This window comes from Nilaparvata lugens, chromosome 11 (genome assembly GCF_014356525.2).
Source record: "Nilaparvata lugens isolate BPH chromosome 11, ASM1435652v1, whole genome shotgun sequence".
Taxonomy (NCBI): Eukaryota; Metazoa; Arthropoda; class Insecta; order Hemiptera; family Delphacidae; genus Nilaparvata; species Nilaparvata lugens.
In genome coordinates this window covers 11974047-12000200 of record NC_052514.1, presented here as the reverse complement: position 1 = coordinate 12000200, position 26154 = coordinate 11974047, and the positions used below count along the sequence as shown (strand labels likewise).

The window sequence follows — 26154 nt, the reverse complement described above, 5'->3', positions numbered from 1 at the left end:
AAGTCAAAAATAAGTTTATTTCCAAATCTTTATAAGATTATAATTGTTACATACAGAGCTTAAAATTATACAATATACAAATCAAAAATGATACAACACGTGTTTATTATACTATCATACCTAATGATTTACAATGTAACAGTTATAATTATATTATTATTTCAGTTGTGATTTCACATGGAAATGTGCCTACATAGGTGTGAAACCTGTGCGCAGACACGAGTTGCTGTTTTGAGCAAAATATAGAATAATTGATAAGGAGCGAATGATTCAATATAATTCGGCTAACTTACTACACAAGATAATAATAATTAACAAGAAACTAAATATGATAAAGAAAATTATACAGAGTAAAAAGATGATACAAATTAATTATGCAATGGAAAAAATGTTCAAAGGTAACATATAATGTACAGTTCTAACGGCTATGACTTCAGATTCCCAGCACCGCGATAGTAGACAGAGCAGGAGTACTACAGTGAGTACGATATTATTAGTAATAGCGTAGAGAAACAATAGCGTAAGGAATTTTATTCAATTGTTTCTCTATGTTAATAGTCAGTCAGTCTATAGTTCAATGTAGTCAGTTAAATAGTTTGTAATTCAACAAGTAGCTACAGAAGTCATGAACTGAGTTTTCTCATCTCCTTGACAAATTAGAGACATAAACTTATTGCAGACAATCTCCAGTAATTATGAAATCCATTTGAATAACGCCTACAGTTCAAATATGCCCGTGACCAGTACCTTATTCTTCTGATCATTAAGGTTGTTAGAAATTGAATAATCTAAAGCATCGTCAATGTGTAATTAATTTCCATGGTGAAATCAATTTACATGTGTAATCAATTTCAATGTGTAATCCATGGTATGGATTTTGTTGATAGGAAACTCGGAGACTCTTCAATCTGGCTACATAATAATCCTTCAATGTCTGACTAAAAACTTCAAACACGGAATTTTCACTTTTCAATTTCCTAGTGAACTTACGGCCTCCAGCTAGATTGATTTACTTTGTAGCATGCTTAGAATGAGCAATATGAATTTGAAGATATTGGATGAACTTTGTGAAGTGATTTTTGTAACAACGATAATATGTAGTGGTCGATGGTAATGGTCCTGAAATGTATATGCTGTAGTCAAGAATCTATAGTAAGATATGTCACCATTGGTTATCTATTTATGTAGCGTATGGCAGATACACAACACATAAAGTTTATAAGTCTCAAATACCTACATATTGTTATACACAGTAAATTCTCAATGTCTCTAAAGGTGCGTACAGATTTACGCGCCGCGAACATGAGCAATTCACTTTTAATCAGCTGATTATATCTGTATTTTTACAGAAACGGTAAGATACAGATATAAAAAGCTTGGCATCAGCTTTTAATTGGCAAAGCTTGGCGAACATGAACAATTCACTTTTAATCAGCTGATTATATCTGTATTTCTACAGAAACGGTAAGATACAGATATAAAAAGCTTGGCATCAGCTGATTAAACGTGAATTGCTCATGTTCGCGGCGCGTAAATCTGTACGCACCTTAACAGCTTGATAAGTATTGAATGAATGTGAACCATCAATGTTATTTATAAGGAATTCTGGCAGTTGAAAGTGAGTTTCACTGTAGTAGTTAACGCCACCTTCAACAACCGAGATTATCAACTCCTAGTAGCAAGTTTATCTAAATTTAGCAGTGGAATAGATTATTGTTTTTTCTGTGGAATGAACGAAAGACTACAGAAACGACGAAAGTTCAAACATGCCCGTGACCAGTACCTTATTCTTCTGACCATTAAGGTAGTTATTTCAATAATCAAAAGCATCTAATGTGTGGACTCTTCAAAGCTTAATGATCGTTTCAGGCTCATACTCTTAATAAAGAGTACACTTTTAAGGATCAATAGAATGAAGCACTTCTTGACCCTTGCTAAAGATAATATCGGATTGATTTGTGTGGCTTCCTATCAAGTTCGGGCTGGTCTGTACAGCTGCCAGCATTTTATTGATCTGGCTTGGAAACGCTCAGTTGTGGTCCCTTGACATTTCAATCCTACTTGAACCATGACTTACAACGTATCGTTTTCAAATTTCAGCTAACTTCCCTGAACAAACTACATCTCCTGCACTAGTGCATGTTGGATGATACATTGAAGTACTTTTTGTGTAGTTGAGAAGTTGATATTGTGGTAATTATTCATATTGAATGAAAAAGACTAAGAAATTGTCAAAAAACCACTGATTTATTGATAATTAGAAAGACCGGTTTCGGTTATTACACCATTGTCAATCTCTGATAAACATCAATCTCTGTTTATCAGAGATTGACAATGGTGTAATAACCGAAACCGGTCTTTCTAATTATCAATAAATCAGTGGTTTTTTGACAATTTCTTAGTCTTTTTCATTCAACATTGAAGTACACTTGATACATGAAGTATACATTGATACATGAAGTATACATTGATACATGAAGTATACATTGATACATAGAAGTCCAAGTTACTTCAATTGGGTGTGAGATAGAAGATAGATGTCAAAGCTACTGAGCTCACAACTGATAATTTAGATGAAAAATAGAGAAAATTATATTTTTGTGCTAAATCTACTAGTAAACTGCTATTAAATGGAGAACTGGGGAAATGTTGATCAAAAAGTAAGGGAAGTGATCAAGGTATCCTACAGAGTGCTTGTAAGATTTTTCAAATCTTCAGAATGTTATTATTCTCGAAACGATTCCGTATGCAGATTTAAAGAGTGATCACTTCCAATACACTCTATACAGGATAGATTCAAATATATTCACATACCTTCACTGCAAATTCAGCAAGATGAAGTTTGTAATTCCACCTGAAAAAGAATGATAAATATGAGAATAATAATTCAAGCCAAGAGTAGTTCTATGATTTATGAACTGAAAGATGAATTAAAAATTAAAATTATCCTAAAAAGCTTTCCATACGTGAGTATCTTACGTCACAAGTACGGGAAGGGGCCTTTTGCAGTCGATAATGATGTTTCTAGTCGAGGCATTAGCCAAGCTCGTTCGAGCTCATTAGATCATTCGAGCACTGCAAAAGACATTCACGTCCAAGTAATGCACACTATTTTTTGTCATAACAATCTAAAGAAGAATAATTGAAAAATAGAAAACATTACCTGCTTGTGCTGAAGTTACCATATGCATTCTATAAACATAACCTAGTTTACAAATTCCAAATCAGGAATTTTGCGGAAGTTGGCAAAACTCCCACCTGAGCGCTAAAGGTGGTTTTTTTTGTAGCAGTTTTGCTGTTCCTATTTCGGAACTAGGGAACATACTCGACTGTAAAGGAAACATATGGTTTCATTACAGTCGAGTATGCTGTATTGAGAATCATTTATGTTTATTTGTTCTGCAAGCAGCTGTTTACCGGCTTGATTTCCTGCATAGAAAACAGCTGAGATTGAATGACTATGACAGAAATAGTTTTATTGAACACTCATTCATTCCCATACAACCAACATACACACCATACATATAAAAGGGATACAGGATACAACATACACTAACCTTCAAATTGTAAATATAAAAAACTAATAGAGTAAGAAAACATTTTGTATTTATTTCAATACTGTTGTCAATTACAATTTATTATCACTGGAACCATCTCTTTTCACTGACCAACCTAATTATTATTGATGTGAACTTCAACTTGAATCAATTATGAACAAATAAATAAACTTGGGGGAGGGTTGATTTTAGTTGAAGATTTCCAATACGTAAGAGAACACTCCTGCAAAGTCATTGGGAGATACTTTCTTAGTAGATGTAAAATTCAGATAAAAAACAGATTCAGATATGTTTCAAATGAACATCCTACAAGTGTAAGTGCTTGTAAGTTTTTTTTTAATCTTCAGAATGTTATTATTCTTGATATGATTCCGTATGCAGATTTGAATAGTAATCACTTCAATATACTCTATACAGGATATATACAAATATATTCTATAGAGTCACATCCTTCACTGCAATTTCAGCAAGACTATATGATTCCAAGTGATTCCAGTGAAAACTGACTTCCCAACTAATTATTATGAAAATGAACAGATAAATATGAACTTGAGGGAAGGTTGATTTTAGTTGAAGATTTCCAATACCTGAGAGCACTCCTGCAAAGTCATTAGGAAGATACTTTCTTGATAGATGTGAAATTCATTTGAGAACTAGCTACTGATATGGTAAGTTACTATCAGTTGATAACTGACTTCCCACATATTCTAATGAGAGCATATTCCCAACTAATTATTATAAAAATGAACAAATAAATGAACTTGAGAGATGGTTGAAGAGTGACTTTTCACATATTCTGATGAAAGCGTTTCAAAACACTCAACTCACATGTGACATGAGTACGTTGCCAGAGGAAACAACAGTGTGTTGAGTAGCGAATATTTCCTAAAAGCTTTTAATTCCTGGAGGATTTGAACAATCTGAGTCGCAAGTAATAAGACCCGCTCACATCGTCAGCTGGTAGAAAAGTGAGACCGGTAAAATCTGAAGCAAGTGAGTGCTTTCACAAGAAACCCGCAAAAATCCCCGGAGACATCGCCTCGTCGGTTGGGAAGGCAGACATCAAAAATGCATACGGCTTGACAGCGCAGTCCTATCACGGAAATGACTGCATCACATATTTGCAAATAGATGGCTGTTAAACATTCATGATTACTCCATTTCAAATCAACTGCGAGGAGAGTGGGGATTGATGGTTGATCTGCTTGAAGTGAGAAAATATTGTGGAAAAATGGAGAGACTATACATACTTCAGATCGGTTGGGGACAATTCTTTGGGTAAGATGAAATTCATTTTTAAGGATTTAGAAGGAAAAATTGATGAAAAGGGTATGTGATTGTGTTTCAATGAAGTCAGTAGCTCTGTAGAGACAAATAAGTATTCATTTTAAGATTATACTAGTAGTTCTGTGAACAGTAGACCTCACGCAGTATTCTCATTCACAAGTGCATGATTGAAACTATAGACCTTATGGAAATACAGCAATAGACTGGCTTCTCCACACATCTGTGTAATCACTTGTCAGCTGATTTATAATGAATAATTCTATAGTCTGATTTTTACTCTAATATTGGCGTATGAAGGAGGCTCATTTTTCCTTTTATATTATCCTTGAAATGCAAAATTTCCAAAAACCTTGTATAAACGTCGACGCGCAATTAAAAAAGGAACATACCTGTCAAATTTCATGAAAATCTATTACCGCGTTTCGCCGTAAATGCGCAACATATAAACATTTAAACATTAAGAGAAATGCCAAACCGTCGACTTGAATCTTAGACCTCACTTCGCTCGGTCAATTATATAATCAACCAATCAATCAAAATTTGATAACAACAACTGATTAGTTTCGAAGATTTTATAGAAATGGAGATTTGTAAAAGGATTTAGACTGAATTTTGTATCAATCCATCAATTTCTTCAAGAAATAAGTAGAGTAGGGAACAAGAGACCAACAGGTCCATAACTTTTCTTTTGGTGAATTTGATGAATGAGCAATATGCCAAAGATGTATCTTACTTACTATATGCACCATCTCTGTTCAAACGAGGATAGATCAAATCAAATCAAATTTATTTCCTTCAAAAAAAACAACAAAAAGCATTTAGAAATGATACATCATTAATTTTAAACTTAATTTCAAAAATTCGCCTTTAAAATAAAACAAACCCTAAAATCAATTTAACCAATTACAGTAACTTATTATTAATTCATAAACCTAGCATTGTTTCAAGTTCTATTTATAATAATAAAGGGAAAAGCTTACATAGACAACATATTGCCTGTGCGTAAACCAGATCCAGTACCAGTTGGTTTAAACCCGGAATGGAACACATTATAAATATCTAATGCGACTATGTCTACAAGTAACCGTAGATTAGCGTTTAACGTAGATGGTGAATTTGACCCTTAATTACTCACTTACAAACTGAAAATAAGAATTTAAACTAGCTGGAAATACATAAAAAAGACCCACCATCTTTCAGCATTGAAAAGTCAATGATTTTCAATAAGTGGCAGATTAAAAAAAAAACACATTTTAAAATAATGCGAAATCAAGCAGTTTCAATAGTCTGAAGATGACTGATTGAACATAAAGTTTTTCGGTTTATCGCATGATAATTTGACATAGTGTAAGACTGAATTAGAAGAAGAAAGAAGAAGTAGAAGTAAAAGTAATTGAAGTAGAAGTAAAAGAGCACTCTCAACAGTTTGTTAATTTGTTCAAGTAGACTACCACTAGTCTATAAGCTGGGTTACTAATATGAACTTTTGCCTAGTTATTTAGAGGATAAGCTAATTAATCTGTCCTCTCTTGATAGAAGCTTCAAATAATGTGGAGGTATCGAGAGATTACTTGTGGCACTCTATAATCCTCTCCTTGCTGGCATTAGTGTCAAATACAAGATAAACGCTAGGGAAGTACAGTATCTCAAAAAGCAGCAGCCAATTAAGCTCTTTGGGAAGGTTTAATCGATTACTTCAAGCCGTTAACTAGACATTAGCTGAAAATGAGCGCATGCGGTAAATAACAAGACCTTTGGTCGCTGCGGAGAAGCCATATTTTGCCCCTAACCTAACCTAAACTACATGTAAAGGACACTCCTGGCAAAGGGTGAAGGCAGGAGATTTAAATGGCTAAGGGTTTGAGGTTGATGCAGAGGTGTAATGGGCTTTGAATGGAAGGGATGAAAAAATGTAATGGCTCATTTTTTATTTATAACAGTTTACGCTAGAACGTTTTGTCATTGTTGTTGCCATTATTTGGGGGATTTATGCCTATGTTTCACATGCGCCAAGAAAGAGGGAAAATGATAAACAACATTGCAGATATATGCACCTGCACCCTTACTAACAAATCATGCATGTTTATGAGGGAAACTGGGAAAGTAGGGTGATCTATAGTGGGATTTACGTTTCGAAGTCAGTGGGTAAGATAGGACGACTTAGTTGCCATTTCTCTTTTATCACTACCTTTTATAGTAGGCATGATTGATATAGTAAGCCTTTTATAGTAACTGAGATTCAAGTCATCCCGGTATATTGATCCTGGTCAAGTCATCCTGGTATATCTGATAAAATTAATATTAATACACTTTTTTATGTATTTGAACATGATATGCAGTCAATTAATAAAAACTTTAAATAATTAAAAACTTTGAATCGTTTAGCGATCATTTTCAACAGTCAGTTTCACTAGACGTTCGAAAGTACTTCAGTCAGTAAGTAAAAGTTTTTTAATTAATTACTTAATAATTGACTGCATGTCGTGTTCAAATACATAAAAAAAATGTGTTAATACAAAGCAGCTCGGAATGGATCAAGAAACCATCACCTTTAATATTAATAATATTAATATTGTTGATTCTTGTTAATAATGATCAATTAATTATATTATCTCAAATATTCACCAAGGAAATATATGTCTTTTCATTATTCAATAATACATTTTTGTAATTGATATTGAATATTCTGTTAGTTCATTGAATTTCTACATAGTTCAAAAACGATTTGGCATCATAGTTACAAGATGATAGAGCTTTGCCTAAATGTATGCTTTGTCAAATGACAAACAAGGATAGCTAACCAATGTTCTTAATCAGGTGCTGACTTTATACGATCTGGCAACGGTGCCGGGTCACAAAAAAATAGAGTTATCCGCTTTGTCTAATGACAGAGTAGCATAGCTAACCAATGTTGATCAGATGCTGACCTATAATATGAATCTCACTATAGTTGAATAGGAGATACCTTGAGAATAGTCGAAAACTGACGATGCTCAAACTTGAAAGTCACAAGGTGCGTACAGATATACGCGCCGCGAACATGAGCAATTCACTTTTAATCAGCTGACTATATCTGTATTTTTACAGGAACGGTAAGATACAGATATGAAAAGCTTGGCATCAGCTGATTAAAAGTGAATTGCTCATGTTCGCGACGCGTAAATCTGTACGCACCTACATATACATTAGGGTGTAGCCTCATGAGACCTTCATAATATAAATAACACCATAATTGAAAAAAACACGTTTTATTCTTGTCACATCAACAAAAAACAGGTTTATTTTTGAATGTGACAAAAATAAAACTGTGTTTTTTAATTATGGAAAAAAATCAACAAATTTTATAAATAGCTCCACTTGTTCTACAAAAATTGCATTTTATACCAATTTTATATACACATTTCACATACAGTCCTTAGTGAATACAATCTTGTTATCCTGTTTTGCACCCCATTGTGTTTAGTCCAACTGGCCAAGTTAATTATGTACGACTTGTTATTCAAAGCCCCAACCCTAACACCAGGTAAGTCCAGGCCAGACCAATGTTGTACAATGAGGAGGCTTCGGCGAGAACAGCAGCTGTGACGTCAGATTAATGCCGCAGATAAGCTTAGCGGCCCATAATATTTCCACCTCTCAATTCCGCCTTCCGTGACCGACGTAATTTTTCACAGCACCCCAATTCATGCATCGTCACATCGTTTTCTTCTTCATCTGATTTACAACACATTCTCATATCATTCATTAATTTTCCTCACATTTATCATACTCATAATGAACTATTTCAATTGCCAAACAATAGGATATCCAAGAGTTTACCAGAGATAGTGTAAGAACCGAAAATATGGTTTCTTGTTGTTCTACTATAAAGGATTGCTAGTTTCTTCTTCATCTTCTACTTCTCCTTCTTCATCATCTTCTTCTTCTCCTTCTACATTATCTTCTCCTTCTTTTTCTTCTTCTCCTTATACTCAGCATCCTTATTTATTTTTTTTCTTCTCCTTCACTTCATCAATAAAATTCAATCGAGTATTATGAGTTCTCATTTGCTGAATTTCTGTTAATATCCTGGAAAATCGATAATTGACCGAGCGAAGTGAGGTCTAAGATTCAAGTCGGTTTGGCATTTCTCTTAATGTTAAAATGTTTGAATGTTATATGTTTAAATGTTTGAATGATTGAATGTTTGAATGTTTAAATGTTTATATGTTGTGCATTTACGGCGAAATGCGGTAATAGATTTTTATGGAATTTGACAGGTATGTTCGACGTATGTCGTATGACGTATGTCGACGTATATACAAGGTTTTTGGAAATTTTGCATTTCAAGGATAATATAAAAGGAAAAAGGAGCCTCCTTCATACGCCAATATTAGGAGTAAAAATCAGACTATGGAATTATTCATCATAAATCAGCTTACAAGTGATTACACAGATGTGTGGAGAAGCCACACAGCTATTGCTGTATTTCCATAAGGTCTATAGTTTCAATCAGGTACTTGTGGATGAGAATACTGCGTGAGGTCTACTGTTCACAGAGCTACTAGTGTAATAAACCATTGCCATCGGTTCCACTTTTTGTTGAATATTTTGAAAGTTTTTCAATTAACATAATCTCCAATCTCCTTATGTAGTAAGTGAACTGATCTCTTCATTTGAAATTACTCACTTCTATGTAATCCTACAATTGGAAAGTAAGTAATTTGTCGAAAAACATTTAGAAACATTCAATTTCATAGAAGGGAATTGAGGGATTTGCAAAGAATATGCATGAATTTTAAGCTATCCTGTAATAAAGAATTACTACATTTTCATTCTATTTTAATTTTCAATAATAGAAAGGTGCGTACAGATGTCCGCGCCGCGAAGATGTGCAATTCACTTTTAATCAGCTGATGCCAAGCTTTTTATATCTGTATCTTACCGTTTCTGTAAAAATACAGATATAATCAGCTGATTAAAAGTGAATTGCTCATGTTCGCGGCGCGGACATCTGTACGCACCTTTAGAGTTCTTCTACGGTACAACGTACAACCTATGATTATGGATACGTCACGGTATAATAATAATAATTTATCTGATTGCCAATGAATTGCAACCAGAGGAGCCTATTGACAAAACATATATATATATATATATAGATATATATATATATATATATATATATAATTATTATATTATACACACAAAAGTTGCTAATACTAAACTTAGTCCTAATTATGATACCCCACTATATTATTATATGTGTCGGGGTGATCTACCACTATATGGATACCTTAACGTATTCATAATAAAAGGTACAACCCCGTCAATGCATCAAAATATTGCAAAAATATCAAGAAACTATTCATTTTCAATTTGAGTTCTCTACTACTGTATCATCCCAGGATCTACGCGAATTCACCCCAAAATGGCACGGCTATCTATCATTCAGGGCAAAGCAGCAGCATTTTGTCCACACAAACCAGAAATGTGTAACAGATTCGAGTTTCATATTGTTGACAAGGAGAGCAACAAATGTTGGACACAAGGCAACGTCTGCAAATAATACAAGCGCTCGCTCGCCGAGAGAATCATGAAAGTATTGTTATTTACGGCCCAACTTCTTCGCTTATCCGTTATGCTCCAACTTTCAGTGAGACAGTTTGAGAGCATGAAAGAACCAAAAACAGAAAAAGAGGAGAGATAGAAGAAGGGAGAAGAGAGAGGGAGAAGGAAAGTGAGAAAGAGGAAGAGTGATGAAGTTGCTCGATAAATGTATGGTGGAAGACAGGAGAACAGAGGAAGAAGAAGGTAGAAGAAAGAAGGGATAGAGAGGAAGAAAGGGAGGAAGAGGAAGATTGAGGAACTTGCTCGATAAATGTATGGTGGAAGACAGGAGAACAGAGGAAGAGGAAGGTAGAAGAAAGAAGGAAGAGAGAGAAGTGATGAAGTTGCTCGATAAATGTATGGTGGAAGACAGGAGAACAGAGGAAGAGGAAAGATAGAAGGAAGAAGGAAGAGTGAGGAGGAAAGGGAGGGAGATGAAGAGTGACTAAGTTGCTCGATAAATGTATGGTGGAAGCTTCTTATCTGCCTTGCAAGATTTAGGAAGATACCGGACATACAAAGATGACATAGAAATACGTTGGAAGAGGATTTTGCAAAGATACACTTTAAAAAGACAAGAGGAAGAGAGAAGGTAAATGACACATTGAAACTACCCACTACCATGTTCGAACTGTGAGATTAAGAGACTTGTGATTCAAGTAGGAGTGTCCATTAAACGAGCGACATTACAAATTTCAAGTATAATCATCTGACATGAATTATCCATTAAATAAAGATACTCTGATCTGTTGAAAGATATTTATTAATTTATTAGGTTAGCACAAACAATACAATGATCGGAAAATAAAAAACGGGCTATTGCCCAAAACTTCTTCAATTTCCTAATTTAGTTTCAAATTGTTCAAAATGTATTATACATAGGTTATATGTATATTTCAATTTCTGCAGCAGATCATCAATCTGAAAAAATAAATTAGAATAAAACTATTTTAAATTTGGATGGATTGATATTAAAACTTTCGTAAAAGCATGAAACAAGAAATAAGTTTGTTATTTTGTAGATATCTCAACTTGAATTGAGATTCAAACGACAAGAAAATTCGGTTAAGAGAAGTACGGTACATAGACTAAGACTATCAACTTTTTGAGAACAAAATTGGTGATCAGTCGAGGTCATTCAATGTCCCATTTGTTGTCTAGCTCAAGTCCCAACATCCAATGCTGAATTCAACGTTAGACCGTGAATAGGGTTGTTGGATCTTGGAAGTCTAGTCGGACAAGTTGGATCAACTAGAGGTTCAACAGGAAGGTCTGACATCCAACTATCCTTTGTTTTCCATTGAATAGATTGAAGTTGGAGAGCAAGTCGGTACGTGAGTGGTGAAAGATCCGACTAGATCCAACTATGTTGCACTTGTACCACTAGTCGGATAGTGAATGGCCAGCTCAACATTCAATAAACTACTACAAATCAATTCATGGGTCTTAATATTAAGTACATAATGGAATGAATAAATGATGATTCAAAGTAAAACGCTAGGATGTAATGACCAGAATTCGTTAAAAACCGATACATAAGTAGACAATCAATCCTTCACGCTTGATAAACGCAATGCTAATTCACTCAAAGTTGCAGTGGAAATTTATTGAGCCACATTAAAATTCCCGGAGATTCCTATATCCGTTTAGTATTAGCAGTATAATGACCATTGGAATGGTCCAAGTTGTAATTTACAGCCTAAGGGAGATAATGACTTCCGTATAAGACTTTAACGCGATTAAACAATGGTTTCCTGGCGAGGGAATGAGAGGAAGGGGGTGATGGATTACTGTTAGCCGGGGAAAAAAGATCACTCTAATCCACTTTGGAGCCGATTGGGATGAATTTGCTCCAAGTATGAGATGATTCAGGGCGGAATTGAGGGGATTTCTTGTCTGGTATCTGTCAGGTTTCCTCGAACAGGAAGGAAGCTAGAGCAATGATACGTTAATCTTAATACATAATGGTTTATGATGACAAATTAAGTTTTTTGATGAGGTTGTCGTCCAATGAGAAAAAAACGTTTTTCTTCCAGTTAAGCCTGTATCACTAGATGAGGGTGGAAGTTTAATTACTAATAGCGTAACCTAATGTCTAGATATTCAGTCCACTAAACTATTTGGCATTACAGTACTATACTGCGAGGAAATGAAACAATTTCTCATTTTTATTTCACATTTCATTTTTTCAATTCAATTTGCGTAGCCTACTGCAGCAGAAACTGTGAATAACGTGTATTGTACAGATGCGTACAGATATACGCGCCGCGAACATGAGCAATTCACTTTTAATCAGCTGACTATATCTGCATCTTTACAGAAACGGTAAGATACAGATATGAAAAGCTTGGTATCAGCTGATTAAAAGTGAATTGCTCATGTTCGCGGCGCGTAAATCTGTACGCAGCTTAATATGAATGATGAATTATTGTGGTTTAAGGTGGGTTTTCGTTTGTGCGTGAATGCCGTCATCGATCACGACATGGTGATGATCTCAGATTGGGTAGATTTCAATTTGCCTAAATAACCTAAAAAAAATTAGTTTTAATGGGGGAGGTTGAGTTTATACTTTTAAATGGCAATATGTTGATATTATTCAAATGTTTAGATTCTTAGATAATAAACACAAATAACGAAAAGTTATTGGATCAGCTGTTTTAGCACACTTTGAATTTGGACATAATGAATGTCTTTAGACAACATTCCTGTCGTCGTCGAATGCGGAAGTTTACGCACAAACGAAAACCCACCTTCAACAGAACACTTATCACATCATTGCTTCATAATAATCATCATCAGGCTGCTGTGGTAAATTAAATCCTTGAGCACCTCGTAAATACGAGAACTTGTTTTTTTTTTAAATGCTGTAACTGATAATAATGTACTCTATGATAATAATGCTAGCTGAAAGGATTCCTACATCTACGCTGAAATAATACCCCGAACCATACAACTTCATACAACAAACATACCTAATCAATAAGCTGAGGGAAGCTTCAAGATAAACGAGCTAGGTGTAGGGTGAATAGTGGAGCGGAAAAGGTAGCTTGAAGCTTGGGAGTGTTGAATGAAATGCATGTATTATAATAATTCGATACATACCGCTCCACTATTTTCCACTAGAGTGCGCCACAATCTAATTTCATGCAACATTCTCAAGCTTCAAGGTACCTTTGCCGCTACACTATGTTTGTACACAACAAAATTAGAATCTATTCTGAATATGATTTCGAAGTATATTCATTTTAAGATGCCTTCAAAATAAACTGTCTCAGAATATTATATAGCATGATCGTACTGTATTGTAACAATGTAAGATAAGCTATCCATTTATTCAACACAGTATACTATACAGTACAATATAATAAACAATTGAAAAATAAAATGTGTATTTATTGTTTTGTAGTCACATACTGCAGTTGTAGAAAAAAATGTTGTAGGTAATTCCAGCGTAAAACTTCTTTATTGCTTTCGCGACACGTATTGAAGCGCGATAACTGTTTAGCTCAAGCTATTTTACTTTTATCAAATATTATAATGATAATAGACAAAATAGTAAGCAATAATTATATGAAGGTGGAGCACTGAACCGTTAAATCAAACCCAAATACTTTTCAAAACTATCATTACGCTGTCGCAAAACATGATATCAATCCCCTCTTGAGCATAACATATGAGACAGAAGCACGCCCATTTTTCAAGTTTTGAAGAAGATAAAAAAAAAATCGAGGGGTCGACGATAACAATTATAACAAGCCTGCACGCACTTCAAATTAAAGCTAATAAATTCACGAGCCATTCCTTCAGAGGCGAGCTTGATAAGAGCCAGCAAAACTGATGAAATATTATGAATAACAACAGCGACATTACACCCATTAAAACTAATGACGAATCATGCACGGAATTGGAAGAACACGCGACAATGCTATTCACATTCTCACATACTTGTCAACACATACATGCTGCACATTTTTACATACTCGTCAACACATGATACATGTTTCACATACTAGTCAATACACTGTATTTTTTCTTTAGGGCTACTTTTGACTATAAATAAAAAATATAAATTGAATTCTAAGTACTCTTTTTGAACTAGTAGTTCTGTGAACAGTAGACCTCGCTCATTTATAAACCATAGCCTCCTCTTATACTGTCCGTCAGAGTAAATCCTGTCTGTACGTCGTGTCGGCGAGATGTCGGTATGAAAATGGCTAATCGCTGTTGGGGTTGGTGCATCAATAATGCTATCATCAAAAGCTAATCTCCTTCAAAACCAGGTTAGCCAGCCTTGAAAGCAGAGAAAGATCGAGAGAAAAACTATATTATCCTAGTTAATAATTGCATGCGTAATTGCTTGCAATTAATAGTGCATCTAATATTGCATCTAATAGTGCATAAAAATTGCATGCAATTAATAGTCCACATGACAGCTGATTTTTACCAAATTACATTGAGATCTTAATTGCATGCTGCATTGCAAGCAATTAATAATCCACTCGACAGCTTATTTATGATGAATAATTCTATAGTCTAATTTTCACGGTAATTTTGGCGTTCGAAGGAGACGCCTTTTCCATTTGTATTATCCTTTAAATGCGGAATTTCAAAAACCTTATAATAAACGTCGACGCGAAATTCAAAGAGGAACATACCTGTCAAATTTCATGAAAATCTATTGCCGTGTTTCGCTGTAAATGCAGAACATAAAAATAAACATAAAAAAACATAAAAACATGAAGACATAAACACATGAAAACATATAAACATAAAGAGAAACACGTCGACTTGAATTTTAGACTTCACTTCGCTCGGTCAATTATTTAATCACGACATGTTTCGGCTATATAACACCATTATCAAGTCAAAAGAAATAAAGTTTTGAGAAATAAAGTTTTTTTTTTAAATTTGAGTTTATACTGAGAAATAAAGTCAGAGATATAAAGTTTTTGATAATGACATTATATAGCCGAAACATGTCGAGATTAAATAATTTGAAAAGTGTACTTGAATTTCAATTTTTATTTATAGTCAACACATGTATGTTACCAGTCAATCAATGTAAGTGTAAATTAGGCGACAACACTTGAAACTGGACAAGTGAGTGCTCCATGCACATGTAACACGGAATTAGGCCAATTTCAGTTTGGTAGGGTTTACACTTGCGATGGCAGGGAACACGACATGCGACGGAAACGCATCAGTTGACCACATATGCTATCATCAAATGGACAATGCCACACAATGGCATCATCACATACGCACAGCCACCGCAGAGTCATAACACATGGACGGCTCTATTACTGCGTCCCCTGTCTGTGGTTTGGACAAATTGTCAAATCCCTTCTATATTGTATCATGTGTTGTGCATGGGGTTTCCAGGATTTCAGACATTCAAAGTTCTATAGTTGCAAGTATAGTTTCAGTAAGTCTCCCAAATTAATTCAATAAACTTGAAACTGCATAAAAAATAACTAGAGAAAGTTAGTATTTTATCTCTGTAAAATATATAAAATGAAAATACTGTATCTATATTTCGGCCTGAAAAGTTGATATTAAGACTACACAAAAAACTTTCACCATAGAAAAATTAGATGAAAAATCATTATTGAATAATTATTGACCAAGCGAAGTGAGGTCTAAGATTCAAGTCGACGGTTTGGCATTTCTTTTAGTACTTCAACTGAGTTGTGGTCGATGTTGTAGAAACGTTCCATGATGAAATAAAAACACATAGATGTTGTCAGTTGTCAGATGGTCGTGTACCAAATTAAAGTGTAGAAAACTGACAACATCTATGTGTTTTTATTTCATCATTTCTTTTAGTGTTTAAATGTTTATATGTTGCGCATTTACGGCGAAAGGCAGTAATGGATTTTCAAGAACTTTGACAGGTATGCTCCTTTTTCAATTGCGCGTCGACGTATATACAAGGTTTTTGGAAATCTTGCATTTCAAGGATAATATAAAAGGAAAAAGGAGCCTCCTTCATACGCCAATATTAGAGTAAAAATCAGACTATAGAAATTATTCATCATAAATCAGCTGACAGGTGATTACACAGAAGTGTGGAGAAGCCAGTTTATTGCTGTATTTCCATAAGGTCTGTAGTTTCAATCAGGTACTTGTGGATGAGAATACTGCATGGAGTTAACTGTTCACAGAACTACTAGTATTGTACATACGTTTTCCTCGGATGTTTTGAATCAAATTGATTAGATTTTCAAATACTGATTGGTTTCTACCGTTCTACATAGTAATATCTAGTGGAATCAATCCCCCGATGTTGTTGAGAATATACGGTGTTCAATATCTATTCAACTATTGTGATGAAGACCAAAAGTACATTAATAAAAGTAGATGAATAGAATCGTTAAAACGAACTCAAACGCTAAATTATGTTGATAAGAGCCTAATAGTATGAAGAATTTCAAATGCATCAACAGAACATGAGGTGAGGATTACTTTAGATGCAATCACTGATTAATTTAATGATAATTATAACAAACATACAATAAAGTGTATAAATATGAAAAAGGCATTAAACTGAATGAATAAATAAATATAAAAGAGTTTGATTGTAAAGAACCAGTAAGGTATACTTATAATACATTGTTCAAAGTATTATACTGGAATGCAACAAGCTTCAAGTTTCTTAATCTATTCCATCTTTACTCATCATCTCTTCTCTCTATTAGTCCATTCATGAATTCATCATGAATAGAAACTTTGTATAATCATTCGGGGGTGAATGATTACAATCGTCATCACCTAGGCTTGAAATACTTGTAGAAGGGTGCCTTTGCAAATGAATGAATAAATAAAGCTAGATCAATTAATAGAAACAATAAAAATCTTGAAGTACCCTTTATTTTTTAAAAAATCTTTAAAATAAAGATTTATAAAGCTAGATTAGTACAATGGTGAGTAAGTAATGACATCACAGCAAGCAAGATCAAATCCAGGTTCAATGATGAGTAGTATTGGATAACTTAAGAAAGTTGATTTCGGTGAGTGCAGCCCATAAGCATAGGAAATATCACCTCCAGAGAATGTCTTCAACACTATATTCTCCAAAGAATTCAGGGCAACAAATTCGATATATATCGTACTTGAATGTGGATATTTTACCATTAAAATGTTACTGTCATTACAATGTTTCTTGTAATACTTCCGATCAGTATTACTGAGTAAAAGTAGGGGGATGTAAAGAGAGAAAGCTCCAAACAGATGCGGAGATGGTGTCGAAAAGACAATGCTGCTACTGCTACTTGTTTCAGACAGGGAAACACTGGCCAAGTCGAAAGGGAAAAGACGCTTTTCCACAGAACAAAAACGACAGCGATGACTTGTGGTCTTTAAACGAGAAGCCTGTTCAGTGACATAATAATATATCGTTCTTGTGTGTTCGCAAACTTCTTCCTTTCTCTTGGAAACGCCTTCTTGGCCGCATCACAGAAAGAAACCGGAATTGAAGTGATCGATCAAAAATTTTCCACAAATATAACCAAGGCCTACAGCAAACCGCGGTGTCGAACTGTAGTTATTAATCTTCGCCTTTATTTGTTACGTGCTACACGGGGCTAACATGCTACAAATCTCCAAAGGAAACCACCATTTGAGAATCTCCGTGTTAGCCATTTTCAGTGTTACATTGGGAATATTGTAACAAGATCAATTTGCAATAGTATAAAATTTATTGATCAAATGTCCGTATATACACGGATGGTGTATATAACAAACAATCATTGTTATGTGAATCAAAACTAAAGTAATTGAATGAAAACTACTTGATATTGTAAAACCTCTTACTTTAAAAATTCGACTGAGTCATTGTCAATATTGTAGAACCGTTCCATAATTGAATAAAAACACACATAATATTGTCAAATTCTACACAGTAAATCCTCTTATTTTGTAGGAAAAATATAGATACTGGTTTCAGTTGTTACACAATTTAGTATGAAAAATAGATACTAGTTTCAGTTGTTACACAATTTAGTAGGAAAAAAGATACTAGTTTCGGTTGTTACACCATTTAGTAGGAGGAAAATAGATACTAGTTTCGGTTATTACACCATTAAAAATCTCTAATAAGCTTAGAGCTCAAAGGTTGAGCAACAGAATATATGGTGTGGGTGATTCTCTACGATTAGCTGTTGACTAATGAAGGCTGAGCTCTACTGTCATTGGCCGAAACTAGACACACCCACGTATAGTCTAGTCTCGGCCAATGACAGTAGAGCTCAACTTTAATTGGTCAACAGCCCAATGGTAATGACCGATAGTAGGGCTTCACCTATACTATATCTTCAGTGATTGTTGAAAGCTTTCAATTTATAATATTACCAATAATTGAGTGCTTAATACAAAAGACAAGTAGTTCAATACATTCAATGTAGAATGGAGTATGAATGATTTTATTTTTCAATAAAAGATTAAATATCCATCACAAAACATCTATATTATGTTCAATATTTTACACCATATTTATTAATAATTATAATATTATAGTGAAATTTGACAATATCTTTGCTTTCTTATTATGGAGAGATTTCACAACATCACCATCAATTCTACTAATTTTAATAAAGGAAATACTTTGAATTTAAGTTTCATAATTATCGTAATTATTTTGATTATTTGTGAAACTGAATGAATCTGAGACATGATTTTGATACATGATACAAGAATGATTCTATTCATTAATAAAAGATTTAATTATCTATCACAAGCCATCTATATTATTTTCAATATTTTGATGAATATAAAGGAAATAATTTGAATTTTAGTTTCAAAATTACCGTAATTATTCTATTATTCGTGGAACTGAATGAATTTGAGTCATGAAAGAAGTGGAAAACTATGTATCTCTATTCAAATATAGCCAATCTTAGAGCCAACCTAGTAGCTACCAAAAATGATTTTCTGAAAATGTTATCTCGAGTTTTGGATTACAAAACACGTCTTTCCAATCCAACTCGACACTGTTCCAGCAATAAGGTCACAAGTTAAATTACACTGTAACTTGCAGCAGAATTCAATAACAATGAAAACAGGTGACGACTTGGATAAAAGTCCAGTGCAACACTTGCCCCAACTCTGCAAGCTCTGGGTTTGCTCCAGCAAAATAAAATAAAACGGCAAATCGATATTGTACTGACATGACACAAGCAACTTTGTACATAGAAACAATGCAGTCGTATTGCGCTTGACTTGAATGGTCGTTCAACTAGTAAATCCGTAAAGTATATAACTATATGTAGGCGAATATATAGGTCTGACATCAACTTTTAATGGCCGACTTGAAGCCCAAGTCGAATCACGCCAGGTATTGGAACATGAATCTATCGCTTTATACTTTTTTCGCTCTCAGATATAACGCTGATATTGTTCCCTGTGAAGTTACAACTCAGAAATTCCAGTGTCAGCCTCACCTTGATTTTGTACACAGGTTTCGTTCTCATCCGAAACGGCAGGTTGCACCAATGTCAATCAAGGTATGATGTGCATCCAGAAAATTTAAAATTTTTTTAATTTAATTTTTAAATTAAAATAATTGAAATTATTAAAAATATGAGAATTTACCTGTAGCATAACACTAAAACTCTCTTCTTGGAGAAAATTTGTCCCTCTAGCCATTATTTTTTTTCTGTTATAGCTCTACAGCCCATTGTGGGCTTTGGCCTCCTCCACAACATTCCTCCAAACGTTTCTATCCATTATAAATCCTCTCCATCCTCTATAACCCATCCTTATCAAATCATCCCTTATCTCATCTTCCCATCGAATTCTTGGTCTGCCTTGTTTTCTTCTTGAGTGAAGCTTCTCTTTAAGCACTATTTTTGGCATTCTGGTTTCCTCCATCCTATAAATATGTCCGAACCACCTTAGTCTCTGTGCCTTTATGAAGCGTACTATACTACGGCCTTTTATTAATAGTTCAAGTTCAGCATTGGTTCTCCTTCTCCACTCTTCTCCTTCTTTTACAGGACCGTACACTTTTCTAAGCACCTTTCGTTCAAATACACTTAAATTATGTTGGTCTTCCTTAGTCAAAGTCCATGATTCAGAGCCATAGGTAACTACAGGTCTTATAAGGGTTTCATAAATCTTAAGCTTGCTGCTTCTACTGATGAGCCTGCTCTTTAGAAGCTTCATGTTGCTGTAGTATGCTCTATTTCCCGACAATATTCTTTGTTTGATACTGGTGCTCATCATATTCTGATTATTCAATTCAACACCCAGATAGCTGAAGTTTTTCACTCCCTCAAACAACCTATTATCGATTCTCAGACTCTGTGGAACCCTTCGCGCTTGACTTCTTGATATTTTCATGTATTTTGTTTTATTTTCATTGACTAGGAGACCAATCTTTTGTGCTTCTCTTTCTAGTAATTTATACGTGTCCTGGAGGATATCTTTTCTTCTGGCAATTATGGCTACATCATCGGCATAAGCACATACTTGATACATTTTATGAAAAATGCTGCCTCTCTTGTCAATGACGTCTATCACACGATGTAATGCAACATTGAATAGGAGTGCTGACAGTCCGTCACCTTGCTTTACGCCAGTGTTGAACTCAAACTTTCTACTTTTTCTAGATCCAACTTTTATCATGGCCGTAGTCTTGTTCATTGACATTTTGGCAAGTTTGATCAACTTCTTCGGTAAGCCATAATGCTCTAGTACTTTCCATAACTCACCCCTTATTATACTATCAAAGGCTTGTTTAAAATCGATGAATAAAATGTGTAGGTCGAGGTCATGCTCATAGAACTTTTCTGTGATCTGTCTTATTGTAAAGATTTGGTCTGCTGTCGCTCTTTCAGGACGGAAACCACACTGATACTCTCCAATGATTCGTTCTACATATATTGTCATTCTTTTGTTGATTACACTTGAAAGGATTTTATAAACTACACTGAGCAGAGTTATCCCACGGTAGTTGGAGCATTCTAGTTTATCTCCTTTCTTATAAATGGGACATATGAGGCCTATGTTCCAGCATTGCGGCATGACTTCTTTCCTCCAAATCATACATATAAGCTCATGTATGTTCCGCACTGTGAAATGACTAGCGTATTTTATCATTTCAGGAGGTATATTATCTTCCCCAGCTGCTTTGCCATTTTTGAGCTGCTTAACAATAGCCTCTATTTCCTCATATGTTGGCTCTGGTACATCATCTGTGTTGATTGGTGGTTCCTCATCCCCGTTTCGACCACCCTCATCTTCATTGGTCTCTGCTGATGTTAGCAGTTCTTCAAAGTGTTCTGCCCACCTCTCCATTACATTGTCCTCTTCACTTATAACTTTTCCTCTTTTGTCTTTGCAGGAGCTAATTTTGTGCCTATATTCTCTATTAATTTTCTTCATAGCACTGTAAAACTTCTGTGTTTCATTTTGTCTGTACAAGCACTCTATTTCTCCCAATTGATTCTTCATTGCCTCTCTTTTCTTTCTTTTACATGTTTTATTGGCTATCGCGCGTTTCTGCTTGTACTCCTCACAGTTGCGTCTAGTCTCCCTTTGAATCATCCGAGCTCTTGCCTCATTCTTCTCTCTTATTACTTCTCTGCACTCATCGTCGAACCATTTCTCGTTTCTCACCCATCTCTTTTCACCGATCGCTTCATCTGCTGCTTCTTTCAAGCCAGTGGCTAGTTTGGACCATACTTCTTCAACCCCATCTGAGCCTAAGATGTCTCTGGTTTTAATCTGAACAAGTCTAATGTAGTCATTTCGATTCTGTTGATTTTTAAGTTTTTCGACATCCCATCTCTTACTTGTGACTTTATGTATTTTCATCATTGACAGTCTCTGCCTAACCACTGCTTTGACAATGAAGTGATCTGAGTCACAATTAGGACCTCTACAACTCCTTACATCAATAATTGATGAAGTATTCCGAGAGTCCACAAGTACATGGTCAATTTGATTCACTGTTATCGAGTCTGGTGATTTCCAAGTGCCGAGATGGATTTTTTTGTGTGGGAATTGAGTGCTTCTTATCTGCATCTTGTTTCTCATTGCGAACTGGCTGAGTAGAAATCCATTCTCATTAGTTTTCTCATGTAAGGTATGTTTTCCAGCCACTTGCTCAAGATAACTTTCCTTCCCAACCTGTGCATTGAAGTCACCCATAATGATCAATTGATCGTATTTACATATCCCAGCACATGCTGATTCCAACTGTTCATAGAAGTCTTCCTTGATTGCTATATCTTTTTCGTTTGTGGGTGCATGTATAGATAGAACTGATACATTTCTAAATTTACCTCTGAGGCGCACTCTGCAAATTCTTTCATTAAGTGCTTCAAATTCTATCAGGGCTCTCCTCAACTTCTTTGACAAAATGAATCCTGTTCCAAATGCTCCAGACCTTTGCTCATGGCCACTATATAAGAGAGAGAAGTTTCTCTTATCAATTCTGCCTTGTCCTCGCCATCTCACTTCTTGGAGTGCTACCAAATCAAATTGATATTTCAGAATCTCCTCTGCAATTTCACTCATTCTACCTGCCCTTAACATTGTTCTCACATTCCACGTTCCGAGTACCAAATCATTATTTCTTTTCGATTGCCTATTTGTTTTTCCTGAATTCCGATCCGTCCGAGGCTGTTGTGTAAGTTTCTCAACAAAAAGCTTTTTACGGTGAAGAGCAGTTAACACCTCGACCAACCCCCAACCTGGAGGACCAGGGACTTTTGTTTAGAGTTGCCATCTCCTAGGCTCTCGCTTCCACCTCAGCTTACAGAGTGTAACCTACCCTGGATTTGATTCGGGTTAACTCCCTAGGCTCTTCCGCCCTCTCCGCCGTTGGGATTTCTCCTCATCCGCCTTCGAGGCCGTTGGCCGTTTTGCTAGTTTTGGTCCACCCCGGCTATTTTATTTCACCGGTACCACCCATATCTGGGAGGCATTCCCCTATCCGCCACCTGGGGAGGCACCCGATGGAGGACTAGCAACCCCTCACGGGCATTTCAAGGATAATATAAAAGGAAAAAGGAGCCTCCTTCATACGCCAATATTACCGTAAAAATCAGACAAAAGAATTATTCATCATAAATCAGCTGTCTAGTGGACTATAATACTACCCGTTCAAAAACATCGAACATCTTGAAAATGTATCTTTCCATCAACGTTGTAGACAGTTGCAGCCAGACCTGATAACAGCGCTCACACTCACATTCCGGGACGACACGACACGGTACGATAGGACAGAAAACTCTAAGTTTATTTAGGATTTTTTCTTGACATTATAAATTGATAAATTATTTATTAATTTTTGAGAAAACCTAACAACATGTCAATGTAACTTACTGAGCGCGAGGTTTTCTGTTCACAGAGCTACTAGTTCATTAGTTTAGATTGGATGTAAAAATTGAAAATATAATTATATATTTATAATTATTTACTATTTTTGATTGGTTGTCAAACTTGAAAATTGATGACTGTGTTTTTGCACGACACAATCGCAAATCCATAGTGTTCGGGTATTAATCTTCTTCTTCAGCTTCAGTCATTCGATTGGTAGAATGCTTTCCATCGTTTTCTGTCCAAAGCTATACTTTCAAGCTGGATGTAGCTCTGGATCCCTGGATGTTTGGTAACTTGCTTCAGATATTGTAGCCAGGGTATTCCAAGAGCCAGTTGTCCAATTATTATACCTTCCAGTATTCTTAACGTGAATTCGTAGTGTATAATTACAAGGCCAAGCCAAGAATGTCGTCTGTTTTTCAGAATACGCAAAAGAGATCGCTTTTCCTCAACCCTTTGAAATTCTCCCTCAGTAATTCTATCAGTCCATTTTAACTTGAGCATCTTTCTCCAACACCATACTTCACAGGCATTTAGTACTCTTTCTTTTGCCTTACCAAAAGTCCAAGTTTCTGAGCCATAGAATGCAATACTCCAAATGCAGCTTCTTATTAATCTTTTCCTAATTTGTAACTTGAGATTATTTGAGAAGTAATATCATAGAGAAACAATAGCGTAAGTAGATATCCCATTGTATAGGGCGTTTATATCGCAACTTTTACTGTTATCTCAAGTCGATTACTATCGATTATTGTAGATTTTTACTGTTTTGTTCGGGTGAGGGTGTATGAATGGCACAATATGAGAGACTACCAGCGTCACACAGCTTTTTGGGAAAGAAATACGTGGACTATCGGCTTGAGATAAATTCGTAGTATTTCTAAAAAAGTTGGACTAGTGAGCCTCCCGGGCTGGTAAGCTCGCTCAAACAAGAACTCGCTCAAATAATAGATAGATGAAGTTCAATCAATAAGGATTTTGCATTTACTTTACAATGCTAAATTTTGAGCAGGTTCAAGCTGCATCAATGAAAAAAATTAAGGTAAAATAAAAAGATGTTGTCAATTCCACAAAGTTTATTTGAGTCCAAACTAGTTTCGATGCACTTGGCATCATCATCAGTGGTAGACAACAAATGCATAAAAATTCATTTCCAAGTGCATCGAAACTAGTTTGGACTCAAATAAAAACTTTGTGGAATCGACAATATCTTCTTATTTCACCTTAATATGGAGGAATTCCACAACATCTCTGTGCAAAGTGTTAATTTTATGAAAAAAAAATGATTTGACGTCATCTTTTCCAAAACCCTGAAGCTTTAAAAAGAATTGAAATAAGAAAAATAACATCATCTTCCAAAAAAACAAGATCTCGCCTTAGGAGCCAACAGAAGTTTTCTCAAAAATCAACAAATTGTTTTTAAATACACAAAAAGTTTTTAGCATCTAAAGATCTCAGTTGTTTCATGTTTGTAATCCAACTTCATTTATTTATCTACTTATTTTAACATTACAATTACAAATCCTCTAATTATGACTGGGCGAGATCAACAGGCCTAGTCCAAAACTGATGTGCTCCCAAATCTCCAGAATATTGAATACTGTGAAAAACAAAATAAAATTCTTCCTTTCCATTTCTGTAAAAGATACATAGATCTATTGAATTGAAAAACTCTATAGTTGGCATTACTATACATAAATAAATTCACAGTCCAGACATTTTCCATCACATTTCACAAAATAATGTGATCATCAAATAAATCACAACTCTGGAAAAATTTGCTAAGACTGACATGTTAAGATATTATTCCCAATAATTCAATGTATGAATAATTACATCCATGTGGTAGGGACACGTCAAATTTCGTCAGCTTGATGAACGAAGTAGGCGTTGAAAATTTCGTTGGGATCTTAACGAAAATTTATTATCTTCCTCAGGGTAAGATTCGATACTCACCACTCCTCTTCAGGGCATCCCAACACCATTGCTGCCAGGAAAAGATATACGCAACAGTTCTGTCTTTGTCTGAGCTGTCTTTTCTCTCTCAAACTCTTTACAACCTCTTCCTCGTTCACCCTATAGGAAAGGCCGTTAAGATATTGAATTAATGACTTAATCGATAGACCCATTCAACGTAGCTATACTTTGCAACACTTCTAGGTTACTGTGTTCTCGAGCTTCTCCTGTTCCTCTTATCTTTCCTTCCTCTTTCTTCCTCTTTTCCTCCATCTTCTCCTTCTCTTTCTTCCTCTTCTCCTCTTGGTCTCTTTCTCTTCTCCTTCCAGATGGATAAAAGAGATCTTCTCCTCTTTCTTCTGCTCCTCCATCTTCTTCTCCTCTTTCTTCTGTACATCCATCTTCTTCTCCTCTTCCTTCCTCTTTCTCTCTTCTTGCT

At 35.1% G+C, this 26154-nt stretch overlaps 1 protein-coding gene across 1 annotated transcript in view; it reads right to left on the bottom strand.

The window, feature by feature from the left end:
- Positions 1–2848, bottom strand: part of LOC111049384 (bifunctional heparan sulfate N-deacetylase/N-sulfotransferase) — a 210934-nt gene extending 208086 nt beyond the window's left edge. Inside the window, exon 1 of the mRNA XM_039437594.1 lies at positions 2815–2848. The gene's annotated coding sequence lies outside the window, so the exon portion shown is untranslated. The remainder of the gene's footprint in view (positions 1–2814) is intronic.
- Positions 2849–26154: the final 23306 nt, after the last annotated feature.